The sequence below is a fragment of the Anas platyrhynchos genome, chromosome 1 (assembly GCF_047663525.1).
Source record: "Anas platyrhynchos isolate ZD024472 breed Pekin duck chromosome 1, IASCAAS_PekinDuck_T2T, whole genome shotgun sequence".
In the NCBI taxonomy this organism is placed as follows: Eukaryota; Metazoa; Chordata; class Aves; order Anseriformes; family Anatidae; genus Anas; species Anas platyrhynchos.
Window position 1 is genome coordinate 192,096,531 of NC_092587.1, and position 15,289 is coordinate 192,111,819.

Consider the following 15,289-nt stretch of genomic DNA (forward strand, 5'->3'; position numbering starts at 1 on the left):
CCAGAGCAGTCCAAACCAGAACCAGCAGAATTTACAATAAAGTAACATGGATGAGCAAGGCTGTAGGGCTCAAATTCACTTTCTGAGACTTTTATTTAGCAGTCTAGAGAGAGTGCCTCAGGTTGTTCCTGTATATAACAACACCCTGTCAGAGAGCAAAAGAAAACAGCAATATTGAGAAGGTCCAGCTTTGCTCCTGATGTCATAGGCTGAAGTATACTTAGGGATGATAACAGCTGTGTTGTCTAGAGACACAAAGCAAATTAAAGATTTTCAAAGCCCTCTGGAACACACTGAGAACACAGCTGTTAAAAGGCACCAATTCACTGAGGAATATGTGGGTACCGAACTTTTCATAAGAATATATAATTCTGCACCACTGAAGGAATTTCCACAGGAGTAAAATAGTCATCTCTAGCATAAATGCTGCTCCTGACAAATATGCAGCCTTTTCTCCATGTGTCCAATTTCTCAAGAAACGAGTGAAGTTCTAAACATGAGAAGACTGATCCACTTTTTCCTAAGTGTCGTGGCCTTGGCTGGAACAGAGTTAATTTTCTTTGTAGAGCCTCACGCGATGTTGTGTTTCAGATTTTTGATTAAAATAGTGGTAATAAAACACTGTTGGTTTTAGTTGTTGCAGAGCAGCGTTTACATAGAACCAAAGACTTTTCTGCTTCTTGTGCTGCCCTGCCAGCATTATGAGCCCTGTCTTCTGAGAGTGGCTGAACACTTGTCTGCTGATGGGAAGTAGCAAATTAATTCCTTGGTTTGTTTTGCTCGAGCATGGCTTTTGCTTTACCTAGTGAACTGTCTGCATCTCAACCCCTGAGTTCTCACATTTTTACCTTTCTGACTCTCTATCACATCCCACCTGGGGAGAGCGTGAGAGCAGCTGAGTGGGACTGAGTTGCCTGTGGAGGATAAACCATAGAAGAGCAGGAAAGAAGGGCTCATCAGGTGTAACAGTTCCTTGAGAAAACAAATGCCACCACTCTGAATGTCCACCCTTTCCTCATTCTTTACCCGAGCTGTTATAGCTGAGCATGATACCATGTGGTATGGGACATCCCTTTGGCCTGTCTGGGTCAGCTCTTTGCTGTGTCCTCTCCCAAAACCTTGTGGAGCCCCATGTATCTCATTGGCAGGGCAGTACATGGAGCTGGCCTTTACAAATCCAAAACAGCATTTTGTGTTTTTTCTATGAAGAAAATTAACTCTGTCCCAGCCAAAACCATGACAACAAGTCATAGTGACTGCTTGGATAAATCAGGAAATTTTGGACAGAATAGTTAGAATTTAGCTTTCTTCTAATTTTGTTTTAGTTTTGCTGAATTCTTTTTTTGTAGTATGATTCCAATAATGTTTATCTTGCTAAGTACATTTTCCCATGAATTGTGTTTCCCATTATTATACTTAATTTAAGATTATTGTATCTTTTCCTCTAAGTAAATTCCTGGTAAGTAAGGATATCTAGAAATTAATAAAGAAAATAAATCCCAAATTAATGGTAAACTCCACACACAAACTATTGTGAAATATTGAACATTATTGCACACATGAAGCAGGATAATACTTCCTGACTAGCTGAACCTATTTGAGTTCTTCTGAGTTATGGTGAATATGAGGTCCTGGAACTACACTTATGACACATCATTCAATCCTGATTCACAATGGTGAGCTTTATCAAGTTTATTGATGATTTTACTGGAGAGGAGCACCATTTTCTCTTTTTGTATATTTTTTTCATCTCTTTTTTTAGAACGATATTCACAAAATTAAATAAAGTGATGTATTAATTAAGTTAGGACATCCAAATTAGGTTAATCAACACAGAAATATGAATATGGTGCTCAACATATGTAACAATGTATGATTTTTCATGTTATTCCCTTAGATACACAGGTATAATAAATTTCACTGACAGCTGTACATACACCAAAGAAAAAAATATTTCATTTATTATGCTGGATAGCAAAATGTGTTGCCCCTTAATGCTCTCGTTGATTTCAAACTCATCAATATTTAGTTTATTTGTTAATATATATAGATTAGAAACAACAAAAAACAACCTCTACTTCTTATTTGAAATCCAGATTCAAACAACGGTTCTCAAAAAAGGGAAGGTCGAGTTAAAACACAGGTATGAAATCATTATGCTATAAAATTTAATAGAAAAACTATTCAAAGTAGACCCCTGGAGAAAGAGAAGCTTGTGTAAGTCTTATGAAAAGAGACAGAGAATCCACAAAGGTCCTGTACGACACCTTAAAGAAGAAAGCAGAAAACATCACACCATATCTGTAAATGTACAATTTTTTGGAACCTGTAATATTGACTTTCTGGAAGAGTTACTAAATAAAATTATGACATTAATGACAACTCAGCCTGACCAGCAAGGATTTGGTTACATTTTGTATCCTGTACCTATGCATCCATGTTAGACACTTAAGGGATGAAGCAATGTTTTAAGATGCCCATTTTCCCCTCAATTAATGATGGAAGGGTGATAGTTTAAAATAAGTTGCCTGCAGTTCTCTGGGATTAATTGCAATCTATGGTTATTCATACAGAAAATTAAATGAACCAGTTTGTATAAGAGAAAAATGGAACCTAAGGTTTCTTGCCCAGTGGTTTTGATCATATTAAGGACATGACTGCATTATGTGTGTATATACATGTATGCACATATACTCAACATTTGTCTCAAACTGTCTTGAACTGCAAGTAGTAGAAACAAAGAATTATCATGACAGCCTAGTTACCTCATCTACAAATGAACCCATGTCTGAAATGACAGAGCATATATATACTAAATGCTGGCTTCATCCTTTTGCTCTTTATAGCCAAGACTATAGGTTGTAAATGCCAGTCAAGTGATTGATTGCCATCGGACCCTAAAAAAACCTGCAAGCAATATGAAACTTTCTGCGGGCAGTGACCGGCAAAAATACAGACAAAAGGATCCCATACTGATATTTGTTGTCCAGATGCAGTCAAAGTGGTAGCATTATATACAATTCTGCTCTCTTCTGAATATCTAGGAGAAGAAATAATCACTCTCTCATTTGTGAGCGATGGCTGTGAGTAGTAGTGACTCTTGAATATTGATCACTGCATAGAAGACTTGGAGCTTCACACAGTGCCAAGAAACAGAGTTTTAATTCCCATAACTGTGTTCTACTTTTTTTTTTTCTACTTTTTTTTTTTTTTTTTTTTTAATATGGAGTCCAGAACAGGTTTTTTTGGAAACGCTGATTTGCAGAGTGCAGGCAGCATTACAAGGACTGCGAGCTGAGTTTTCTGGTTTGAATTTACAGCTATGCCATTGAGTCTCTCTCATGAGTCTCTCATTTCCTGACTTGTCCTCTCCAGCTGTAGATAAATAAAAAGGTAAAGCCCAACATAAAATTCTCAGCAGAAAAAAAAAAATGGTAAGAAGATACTGAATCCAAGGTAAACCCAAATGAATAAGGGCAATATTAATCACCAAAGTCAACCTGGCTCTTCACAGGTGGTTGCTGGTTGAAACAGTGGAATCATCATCACTGACAATGTGTTGCAATTTTCTGCCAGATTACCCATAATAGCTACCTACAATGGGAAGGTTTCATACAACCACCATCAGGTATCAACATCATGAGACCACCTATTCCAATATATCTCTCAATGTGGTTCTGTTGCCAACATGAAAGCAAGTCATTTCTAGCCTTCTCCTGAAAACTTTCAAGGATGGAAAATATACAGAATCTCTGGGTAATTTGTTGCAGTTTTGTGCTCTCTTCCCAATTAAAATGTTTTCCTATGATTTCCTAAAAGTGAAAGATTTGACTTGTTCTACTTATTTAGTCTTAATGAGGTAGATCGAGAAAAGACTAGCAAAACTTTAACTGGCTGTGGGTGAAATTTAGCTGCAACAAAATTGTACTTACTCTTGTAAGAGAACTAACATTGAAAAGAAGAGCAGCATTAAGTGCTTCCAATTAAAAGTATATTTCAAATGAAGGTGCAGTGCTACTTTCAAGGACAAGTTTAGAACTATCAATCCCCTGTGGATGGAATACATTCAGCACCTTTAAACAAGGGGATTAAGAAACAAGATTTCAAGACTCAATCTTTCCCTCAGTATTTCCTGGAATTAATTTAGGTTGTTCCATATTCAGTATGTATTTACTGACTCCTAACACAGAGTTTGGGATTCTGTACCAAGGGCAACTACACCTAAAAAAGTTTATCAGTGTTTACTGGTTGTCAATTAGTCACTTCACTGAGGTACAACTGAGGAAAAAAAAAAGCTTTATACCAAATAAAACTCAGGATTTTCCATGGGACAGGAATGGTGAAAGTAGATGCCAAGATTTAAATGAATATAATAACATTTTAAATGATAACATTAGGCATGTATTCCACAGGGACAAGTCATGAAACATAATTAACAATCATATGCTTTGAAATCCTTTCATAACAAGCACAATGTAACCGTAAATCAGAATGATTTTTTTATAAAATGCAATAAAAGTAATTCATCCCTGACCCAACTGCAGTAGGTTTATTCAGGGACTAAAATATGTTGAATGGAAACACGAATAATTATTTCATTGACATGAGAAGATAAATAAACTATCACTTGTATCTGCAAGTTTCAAACAATAATTCAGTCTAACTACCTTTGACAAAGACTGTACAAGTACTATAACCCATTATTCTAAGTATCTGTAGAGATGCAAATCTTACATTTGCACTTTTGATGCATATGCAAGAACACATTCTTATTTTTGGCAAATGCAACTTCACAACTCCATGTGTCAATAATTTAATAAAGTAACTGTGGAAAAATTAATCCTTAAAATAAAGTTAAACATTGTTTTGTATTGAAGCAAAGACTTTACCAGGAGCATGAGCTAAGTGTGCAACCTTGAGAATCCTTCTCCTTATCATGGTTTTGGCTCGGACAGAATTATTTTCCTTTGTATGGGTTCTTACAATGCTGCATTTTGTATTTTTAATGAAAATAATATTGATGACACAGGAATGTTTTGGTTGTTGCAGAGCAGCACTCACACAGAGCCAAGGACTCTGAACAGTCGTTCAGCTCCTGGTGCTGCCCTGCCAGCGAGGTACCTGAGGGTTCACAAGAACCTGGGATGGGACACAGCCAGGACCTGACCCAAACTGGCCAAAGGCATGTCCCACACCATGTGGTGTCATGCTCAGCTATAACAGCAGAGGCAAAGAAGAAGGAAGGGGTGGACATTTGGAGGGTTGGAGGAGGTGTCATTTTTCTTCCCAAGTAACCACTACACATGATGTGCCCTGCTTTCCTGGAGGTGGCTGAACACCTACCTGCTGATGGGAAGCAGTGAATGAATTCCTTGGTTTGCTTTGCTCACATGGCTTTTGCTTTACCTAGTGAACTGTCTGCATCTCAACCCATGACTTCTTTCACTTTTCCCTTTCTGATTCTATCCCCCATCCCACCAGGGGAAAGCAAGTGAGTGGCTGTGTGGGGCTGAGCTGCCTGCAAGGGATAAACCACAACAATCCTACACAGGAGAGAGTAAGAGAAGCAGATTACATTTTTTCAATTTTATTTTTATTTCTGCAATTAGTCATTTCTAAGAATCGCTTATATGAAATAGATTTACAATAAGTGAATCTTAACTGTTGCCCAGTACTGCTGAATAATTTTTGACTGAATATTGTGCTATTGTGAATTCATCGATTCATTGATTTAACTTCAGTTATCTCAGTCTGGAGGACTGCATTATTCAAATTTACCTAGTTCAATTACAGTTAGTGCTAGTGTGTTAGAATTTTAATTTCATTTTGATAGATTTTGATTTTGCATTATTTTGCTATACAGCCTATAAGAAGGACAAAAGTTCTGTGGTTTTGTTGTTGCTGTTATTTTGTTTTCATTACAAATTGTAATAAGGATGACCAAACTGAGAAAACAAAACATAAACTTGGGCAATAATTTGTCACTCTCCTCTATTTTGCCTCAAAACCTCCGTAAGTACATGCCATCAACAGAAAGTTACAACTTCAGAGAAAGAAATTATATTTGACTAATCAGGAAGTAATATTCAATCACCTTGTTTCCTACGTGAGTTAAATAAGCAAACAAACAAACAAACAAACAAATAGAATGAGCAATTCAGAGAACTGCAAACATCCATGATTATATTCATCAAAATTAATTCCTCTTAGTTGAAAGTTAAACCTAAATGGCAGTTGTCATCCAGCCTATATCAGTAGAGAGAAATAAGAACCTTCATATAGTATTTTAGTCTATACTATGAAAGCTGTCTAAATAGGCATAGGTATTTGTTCTAACATGAGGGTGACCCTGTCTCCATTAGCTGTCAGGCCAAATAATGAGATGAGATTAGATATTTAACTTGTTTTTACAGAAGCTGGACAAGGTGGAGTCCATGCCTAATATGCATAATTCCATAGAATTTCTAAGTTTTATGTATTCATAGAAGTTGGTCAGAAATGTTAAAAAAGCATAATTTTTCACTGTGTCTAATTTCAACCACAAATTAAAACATACTTACGTAATGAAATTAGAAACCTATTTCCACTCGTATATCACAAGAAAAATACAGGACATTTTAAAAGCAGTCACGAAGCAGCACGATAAATTTTAAGGTATAAGTTCAGTGGGAACTGAGACCTGACTAAAAACAGCAATACCTGATCTTTGGGCTGAACTTCTGATGAACACAACTGTTATACGCATACAGTGCAAACACTTTCCACTGGACTTTACCACATTGCACAAAAACCTAGGACTATCAATAAATGGAACAAAGAACTTTTTGTCATGGCTGATCTGGGTCATAATAAACAGAAGGACTCCCCAGGGTTTCAGTGGGAGCAGAATGTACTGAAATTCCTGTGATCCCTGACTGGACTGGAGACATTTCATGGATTCCACTCAAAGGGTTTTGTGATGAGCCACAAAATTATAGCCTCACTGCCCATCTGGAACTATCAGAAACTGCAAAATAGAATAAAAAAATTACCTGGACTTTTCCTTTAAACTTTGAATTAGGATGAAGATCCATGCAGTTTCTTCTGGACTGCTTTATCTGCATTAAAATTAAGACTGATTACTAGACAAACTGTTTTTGCTATCCTATAAATATCTCTCTTTCAGCGGCAGCTTCTGTGAAGGAATTTATGTTTTTTCCTTGAAGAAACTTATTTTAATTCTTTCCTACTAAGAAAATGCCTTCATAATCAAAAATCCTTAGCAGAGCTTTTGTCATAAGCAAATATTAACTTTATTTTACATTCATTTTTGAAGGATTAAGGTCGCCTATTGAAGTTATGGGGGAGAAAGCTCAAACACAAATTGGTTTAAATCACTGAAACTTCTATAATACATAAAGAACAAACAAAGCTGTAGTTTATGCTAGTTACAAGTAATATTCACTTTGGCTGGCAGAAATATAACTAACATGTTAACTTATGAGTTAGAATACAAATTCATGGCAACTACGATTACAGTCAGTAGCAACAGCAGAGCAGTATTTCACTATCTGACAGCTTATGCTAATATTTACTTTGGATTTAAATGCTGTTGCTGCTTCTCTGCCTGTTCTTCCCTCCCTGTCAGGATGCAGGTAACTTTTCCTGTAAAGTAACAATGATCATAAAGCCTAGGGACCAGAGCATGCCATCTTAAGATAGCTCTTCCAGCCACTGAGCTGAGATGCTCTGACCAGCATAGACCACAGTCTCCCCTTGTTTGCCAATTCCAACCCATTTATTTCCTGCAAGCACATAGTATATAGCAGCTGCTGCCTTTATCTTTGTTTGAAGACCATGAATACTTTCTTCTGGAATCATCTCAGTTTGTCACTGATCCATCCATATAGGTAGCAGAAGACCTGCTTACATCCCACGCCATCTTTGCACTGGCAGATTATACTAGCAGGCACCACAGAGCTACACTGCTTTAACCTTTTCATAATTCATGAAAGGATTCAGACGGCTGAACTTGCAGAATCAATTTTATGTGCTTGTGAGATAATGCAAACCTTTTGCACAAGTTCCATGCAGCCCGTGGAGAGGCCCCTGGTGGAGCAGGCTGTCCCCCTGTAGCCCATGGGCCCCACATGGAGCAGATCTCCACGCTGCAGCCCCCCCATGGGTGGAGGAGTCCCCGGTGGAGCAGGTGGATGTGGCCTGGAGGAGGCTGCGGCCCATGGAGAGCCCCCGCAGGAGCAGGCCCCGGGCCAGAGCTGCAGTCCGTGGAGAGGAGCCCACGCAGGAGCAGGGGGTCTGGGGGGAGCTGCCCCCACCCGTGGGGGACCCATGCTGGAGCAGTTTGCTCCTGGGGGATGGACCCTGTGGGACGGAGCCGTGTGGGAGCAGTTCTTGAAGAGCTGCAGCCTATGGGCATCCCCCACAGGCTCAGTTCGGGAAGGACGACATCCTGTGGGAGGGACCCCATGTGGAGCAGGGGCAGAGACCAAGTGCTATAGACTGACTGCAGCCTCCATTTCCCATTCCCCTCTGCTGTTTGGATGAGGAGGTGGAGGAGGGTGGGTAAAGGGGAAGGTGTCTTTTTTTGGTTTTACTTCTCACTGCTCAAGTCCACTAGTGATAGGCAATAAATTATAATGATCTCCCTACACTAAGTCTGTTTTACCTGTGACAATAATTGCTGAGCGATCACTCTGTCTTTATCTCAACCCTTGAGTCCTTCCATCATATTTTCTCCCCTTTTTACTTTGAGGAGGGTGAGTGAGAGAACATTTGCGGTGGAGTTCAGCTCTGAAGCAGCATAAAACCACCACACAAGCCAGCCCTGCCTTTTCTTCTCCACCCCTCTTGCTCTAGGGAAGCTCTCCAGTGCCTCCTGTCCACCTTTCTTCAGACTGCAAATGTTCCAAGCCCTGTTCCCCACCTATAATTGATCCCTGACTTTCTCCTCCCTACCCCCTGCCCCAATATACATCCTCCTTCTTTTTTGAAGTGCCAGCTAACCACAGTACATGCAAGAGTTGAGGGCTGAGGGTAATCCAACAAGCACATTGGATGTCATCTCTTCATCTTAGTCCACATGGGCTACCAAACTTATTCTGAGCCTCTGTAAGAGGTGGTGTATAATTTTGTAGCAGAGGTCCAGCAGCCTATGATCATACTGAAAAGATTATCAAGGCTTAACATTTAATGAACCCAGCTATTCTGAGATTAATGTGTCACAACAGAGAAGCTTGTGTACATGCAAGTATGTTCAATGTAATGTACTTAGTGTTTTCTCTCAGGGTGACTTGTAGGCTGATGCACAGTTATAAAGGAAAGTGTTTAAAAGAAAACAGCATCATCAGAGTCCAAAATAAACTATAAACCCAATTCACAAGATTTACAAGAATTGTAAATGTATATATATTCATGTATGCAAAATAAATAGATATTAAAAATAGTAATCAATAGTAATCAATATGTTACCTGTGAAACTAAGTGCAGTATATGTTTTTTCCTAGGTGGATGGACTGTCAAGTCTTCGGTGAAGGGATGAGAGTGCACAATGCAAGACATAATTTGTCCCCGAGGGTAATAACTGCTATATGAAGATAGAATCAGGCAGTGCTCTGAGTAGACACATATCAAGTTGGACTTCTGTGCCCATTAACAGCTGGAAGGAGAAGAGAGTCCTAATTAGCAAGAGTGTTGGAGGTTTTTAAAAATAAAGGTCAAAAAACTTAGTGGCTGACTGAATAAATTGGAAGTTAAAATCATATTGTGTTCTACTGCTGTCTTCTTGTGAATAACCCATGTCATAGGAAAGACACTGAAAGAACCAGGTAGAAGGGATGGTGTTTGGAGTGTGAATAAGTATAAACTAGAGCAGATTTTTAACCCCCTGTTCCCTTTACTGCTTCCCATGAGATTTAATCCTATATACTGGGCCTATCACAGTAGATACAACTTTCATATTAAAATTTTTTGAGTGTCAGTAACCTTCAAGGTCTTAAACATTAAAAATTGCCTCTCCCAGGAGCTGGAACAACATGAAAATTTGGTTCTTGTGAAACTTTAGCAGTGGTGGTACTTCATCCTGCTTGTGATTCAGCTCAGAAAACATAGAGTGGCCATGGGATTGGATCAGTAGATAAAAAAATGCAACCTCCTTTTTCCCCCAGGATTCAGGTCCAAAACTCACTTATCCTGAGACACCAGACACCCAAAACAAACAGGAGTTTAAAAAGACAGGAGATGAACTATGTAAAGATTTATAAAAAATTTTCTTCCTGTTGCTACCCACTTCTCTGATTCATTATCTCCCAATTACATTCTAAAAAAAAAAAAAGGGGGGGTGGGGGGAGGGGTCTCTAGAACTGTGCCTTAAATTTAGAACTGTGCAAAAACTTAGAACATTTCCCCAATACCAGTCAAATTAATTATACCAGTCAAATTAATTACTTGATCACCTGTAAGTATTCTGCCATAGGAGATACTCATCTTCAATTGGTGCTCTAAACAATACACCTTTCTAGCCTCAGGTATTAGTAACTTCAGGGCAGAAGCAAATGGTCTTTTCTTTAGTGTCAGAATGGTCGTTCTATAAAAATATGCCATGCTTCAGGTAGATCAAAGTTTATTTCAATACATGTCATAGCAGATAGGCATTTAGATATTTACTGAGAGCAGAAACAGGAGGCTTAGTCAAACATATAAAACAGATCAAGAGGCCATAGCTATGTGACTCTTCCGGGCTAGCAGGGATCAACGGTGTCTTCAGTGGCAATAAGTTAATTTGGAGCAATACAATAGAAGCTTGCAATCACTCATAATGCGACAGGCTATTTTCCATTAATTTTGCCAGGAACAGGACAGTACAAAAGGTCAGCTTTTCTCAGGATCAAGTGTGATGTATGACAGAGGAGAAAGTCAATTTAGCTTAAACAGGAGTTGCCCTTACTGCCCTTAATGTCTCTACAAAACTGTACTTTTTATGCTTTAAAATTCCACAGTTTTCACAATAAGAGCTTTATTTATTTATTTTTAAATTTATTTTTATTTATTTTTAAATATGCTATGAGGTAGAATAAAAAATGGACATCTCTGTCCTGAAATAGCACTGGAAGGGCTACTTTCCCCATGCAGCTACCACGTCACCAATACCAGAGGATTGCCTAGCTTGTAAGACAATTAATTTTATAAGCTTGCAGTAAAATGTTTAGGTAAAACAATGACACATAGGTTGTCGTTTTGAGCAGCTTTGTATTAAAACTATTCCTCATGAGGGAAGCAGACGGGCAAGCACCGAACTCCTCTCTGGTGATCAGCGATAAGACCTGAAGAAATGTCTCGAAGCTGCAACAAGGATGGTTCAGGCTGGATATCAGGAAAAGATTCTTCAATAGGGTGGTTGGGCACTGGAACATGTTCCCCAGGAAAGTGGTCATGGCATCAAGCCTGACGGCATTCAAAAAGCATTTGGACAATGCTCTCAGATACATGGTCTGATTTTTTGGGTGGTCCTTTGGGGACCCAGGAGCTAGACTCAATGATCCTTGTGGGTCCTTTCCAACTCAGGATATTCTATGATTCTAATTTTGTATCCTATTCTACTCACTTCACTTTAAAGGACATAAAGACAAAATGTAGAGCAGGTATACAGGGGAAAATAAAAAGAAGAGGTTCAGAAACCTATACGGAAAGTTCAAGATCTGCTTTGACTAAGCTGGCAACATTACAAACGTTGTGTATTCCAAAAGAAAAAGTAATACTTCTCCAGGACTGCTAGAAGTAGGACCAGGTGAAGCAAGATTGACCTTTAACAAAGCAGTTTAGAATTAGAAAGTTTCTTTAATACCAATTTAAGGTTGGATAAACAGCAGAGCAGACTAACTAAGAATGATATAATATTATCTTCTTTAGATTTAAAATAATAACAATAAAAACCATCTATTAGAGATTGACTGTGGATGTTTATAATTCTTTAGTGCAGAGAAAGGTCCCAAGGCAATTTTTCTGTCCTGTGATAACAGCAAAGAATCGTCAAAATCTGATTTTTCGCATGGTCACTACTATTAGGTTATGTGATTTGAAGCTCATCCCCACACACATGAAGGAGCAGAGGGGTACACTGGCAGGCAGGGAAGCCCCAGTCACCTCCTTAGGCCACCAAACACCCACCACCATGGAGGGGGTGACCGCCTAAAGGGCTGTTGAACTCATTATGTAATGCATGGGAAAAGCATTTGGGGACTGTAGAAGACATAACAAATGGAATGATTATTTCAGAATTTAGCATCAGACCTAGGACATCTCCATTAAAAATGGCAACTAACACCTTGCATTTATTATTGTATAAATTCAAATTTAAAATTGTGTAAATTTTTGCATAATTTATTATTGTATCATTTATTATTGTGTAATTTATTATTTATTATTAAAAAATTCTCCCTGAAATTTTATAAGCTCCTCACTGTGCTGCTAGCTCTCATAGATTTATCTTGGAGGTCCTGTAGTTTGGTGTTTTTATTAGAACTGAGCTGGAGGGCTTAAGAAATTATAACAGAAGCTCTTTTTTTTTTTTTGTAAAAAAAGACATAAAGCCAGCTTGACCCTTGAAGCCTAAAAATGTTAATGCACGAGTTACAGAAATCAGAAAACCAAGGAAAGAAGTAAGGGTACTTATTATCTTCTGAAAACTTACAACACTGTAGTCATTCATGCACACTTGGAACTGGTGGTACTGTGTACACTTCATTTTAAGCATCAAACGTATTGTGATCATCTGGCCATTTATTTTCCCCTGAATTGCCAGGAGCTTGTCACCACTGTCCTACTGAGAATTGACTCTTCAGTGAAAACCTCCGGTTCTGCATAATGAAATAGGACAAAACACCAGCATCCATGGAAAGAGCTTGCAAGCTTTATAAACCTCTTATTTGGGACTGTTATTCTTTGTGATTGATAGCCTGTCTACTTAATTAAATAGGCCTGCAGTCTTTAGCTCACTTAACCTTACTCTGACAAACTCTAGTGCCAACTTCCATTGCTTCCTCAGAGTAATAACCTTACTGGGTTTGTTATTCAAAAGTCAGTGCTTGGTCTTATAGGGGTTTTATTTGGGATACATCCCTGACTTCATGGCTGTAGAAATGGGCTACTGCAGAGTGCTTATTGGAGCCATTCAAACCATTCCATTCATACCATTCAAACATCTGCATTTAAGGTATTCTAAGGAAAGCAACTCTGGGATAACCAGAATTGTATCCACACTGCAGGTACTATATAGGGCAATGTAAGAAGAAGTTTCAAAGGCACTAAAGACCAGCCATGGGCATAAGACTTTCCCAGAGAAAAGTCATTGACACAGCAGATATTGAAAATCCTCTTTAGTGTTATCGAAAATTGTCATTTGCCATTTTAGAAGTTAAAAACACAGCAAAAACCTTGTGAGTCAAACTTTGGGTTCAACCAAAGCAACTTTTTATTATCATCCAGATGGAAATATTTGTCACTCTGTTTACTTCTAAAAATAGATACACCCAATACAGTCTCTCTGGGAACAAGTACATAGAACAAATACACAGAAGTGGTTAACATAATGAACTGCAGCAGAAAAGGAGATGCACCCTGCTATTGACTGCTCGAACCACAGGTCAAATGTATAAATGGGAGAAACTCTGAAAACTAAAGGCTCAGAGTAAAGTGGGAGTTGAAATGTTAACAAACTTTTCTTTTAGGTACCATAAGGAGGAACAAATGAGCTTTCCTTTTTGTTGTATGACAGGACAAGCACAAACTGAGCTCAAAAAACACTCCCTGACACTGAGAATTAAACCTAAAAATTAAGAAGGCATGTTGTAGTTCAGATTTTAAGGAATATTTCCTTTTCTGTGTCCATGCACCTTTTATAAAACAAAAACGGCCCCCAGCATGAAGCAAGAGTTCTTTTGCAAAGATTTATAGTAAAGACATGATTTTATCATGGACATATATCACAAAGTCTGGTATATACTCCACTCTGGTATGTCCTAAAATCTGAAGAATAATCTAAAATCCATTACATTTTCCAAGCTGAAACACAGAAGCCAAAGGCAAACTGAAGCCAAGTGAATTTCCATTGTAACTCACCTAGGGATGGCAGTCTTGCGTGACAGATCTGCTGCATTCCTGTTATTTTCGGTGCTTAATGCCTCCCTTAGTCCAGTTTTCTTTCCCCAGAGCAGGAACTATATTATTTATAACAACTATTGGTGTCAGAATTATACTACTGTCCAGAGGCACCAGAGCAAGAGAAAGCAAGAAGAAAATATAGCATTTGACAAAAAAAGTAAGAGTTGAATCTTGAGCTGGGTCAAAAGCCTAAACAGAAAGTAAAGGTAGGGTACAGGAGACAGAGCTGAAGCCTTAATGGCAGCTGTTGGGATGTCACATACTTAAAAGAAACAGAAACTGAATTCTGTTAAAAATTGAACCTAAAAAGAGAGCAAGCTTTAGCCTTACTTACTGCCCCACTTGTTTAAATTACACTGGGTAAAGCCTTTTGCAAGAACAACTTTAATGAGCTTCACTCCTAAGCAAGACAGATATGCCATTTCAGCATGTCAGAGCAAGGCATAGCAGAGGCAAGTTCAGCTGTTTTCCCTCCATTTAACATTCAGGAAAGTTGGAAACCATTGTCTTAGTTATGTGATATCTCTGAGCTATCAGCTAACTCATCCTTTCCTTGGTCTTGTCATTCAAAACAAATAAAAAAATAAATAAAATCACTGTGTTACTGCATAACTGTTGCTGACTTAGCACAGAAAGATCCATTTGGCTGTTCTTACCCCCAGTTGCCTTGCAGAGTCCGAGCCTCTACAAATATGTATGCTGTGGCTCCTGCTCCCCCTTATGCATCATTAAGAGAAACCCTACAGGGCCCTATCACTGTAAGGTAATGAACCTGCCACTCACACCTGTAAGACTTACTGAAGGCAGGGGGTATCACAGAAAGCCTGGCCTGAACTGCTGAGTTTTGGTCCCCAAGGAGGCACCACCAGGAAGAGAAAGCCCAGCTGAGTTCTGTGTGTGTGGTTTGCATCCAGGAAGGTACTTCTTTTCCTTAACCTGAACTCATTCAACCTGAAATTGAGAAACAGTAATGCGGAGACTTGATGCAAACTGCAGACACCAGGATTGGGTATCTGTATACAATGTTTGCCCAGCAGAGCCCTGTGTACCATTACGGAATGCAGAGATATAATCAGTACAGCCAAGGAAGCCTCAGACAGCTTCCACACATCATTTCCAGGCCAGTATGAAGGTA

At 38.7% G+C, this 15,289-nt stretch overlaps 1 long non-coding RNA gene across 2 annotated transcripts; it reads right to left on the reverse strand.

Moving 5' to 3' along the window:
- Positions 1-1,713: 1,713 nt before the first annotated feature.
- On the reverse strand, positions 1,714-14,898 carry LOC106019232 (uncharacterized). Of its 2 annotated transcripts, none has more exons than XR_001193888.5 (4): positions 14,811-14,898; positions 9,469-9,655; positions 7,032-7,097; positions 1,714-3,375 (listed from the first exon to the last, which is right to left on the reverse strand). It is a non-coding gene; the product is annotated as an uncharacterized lncRNA (long non-coding RNA). The 2 variants fall into 2 exon arrangements; XR_002405366.4 differs by lacking the exon at positions 14,811-14,898 and adding an exon at positions 14,113-14,568.
- Between the last annotated feature and the right edge of the window lie 391 nt (positions 14,899-15,289).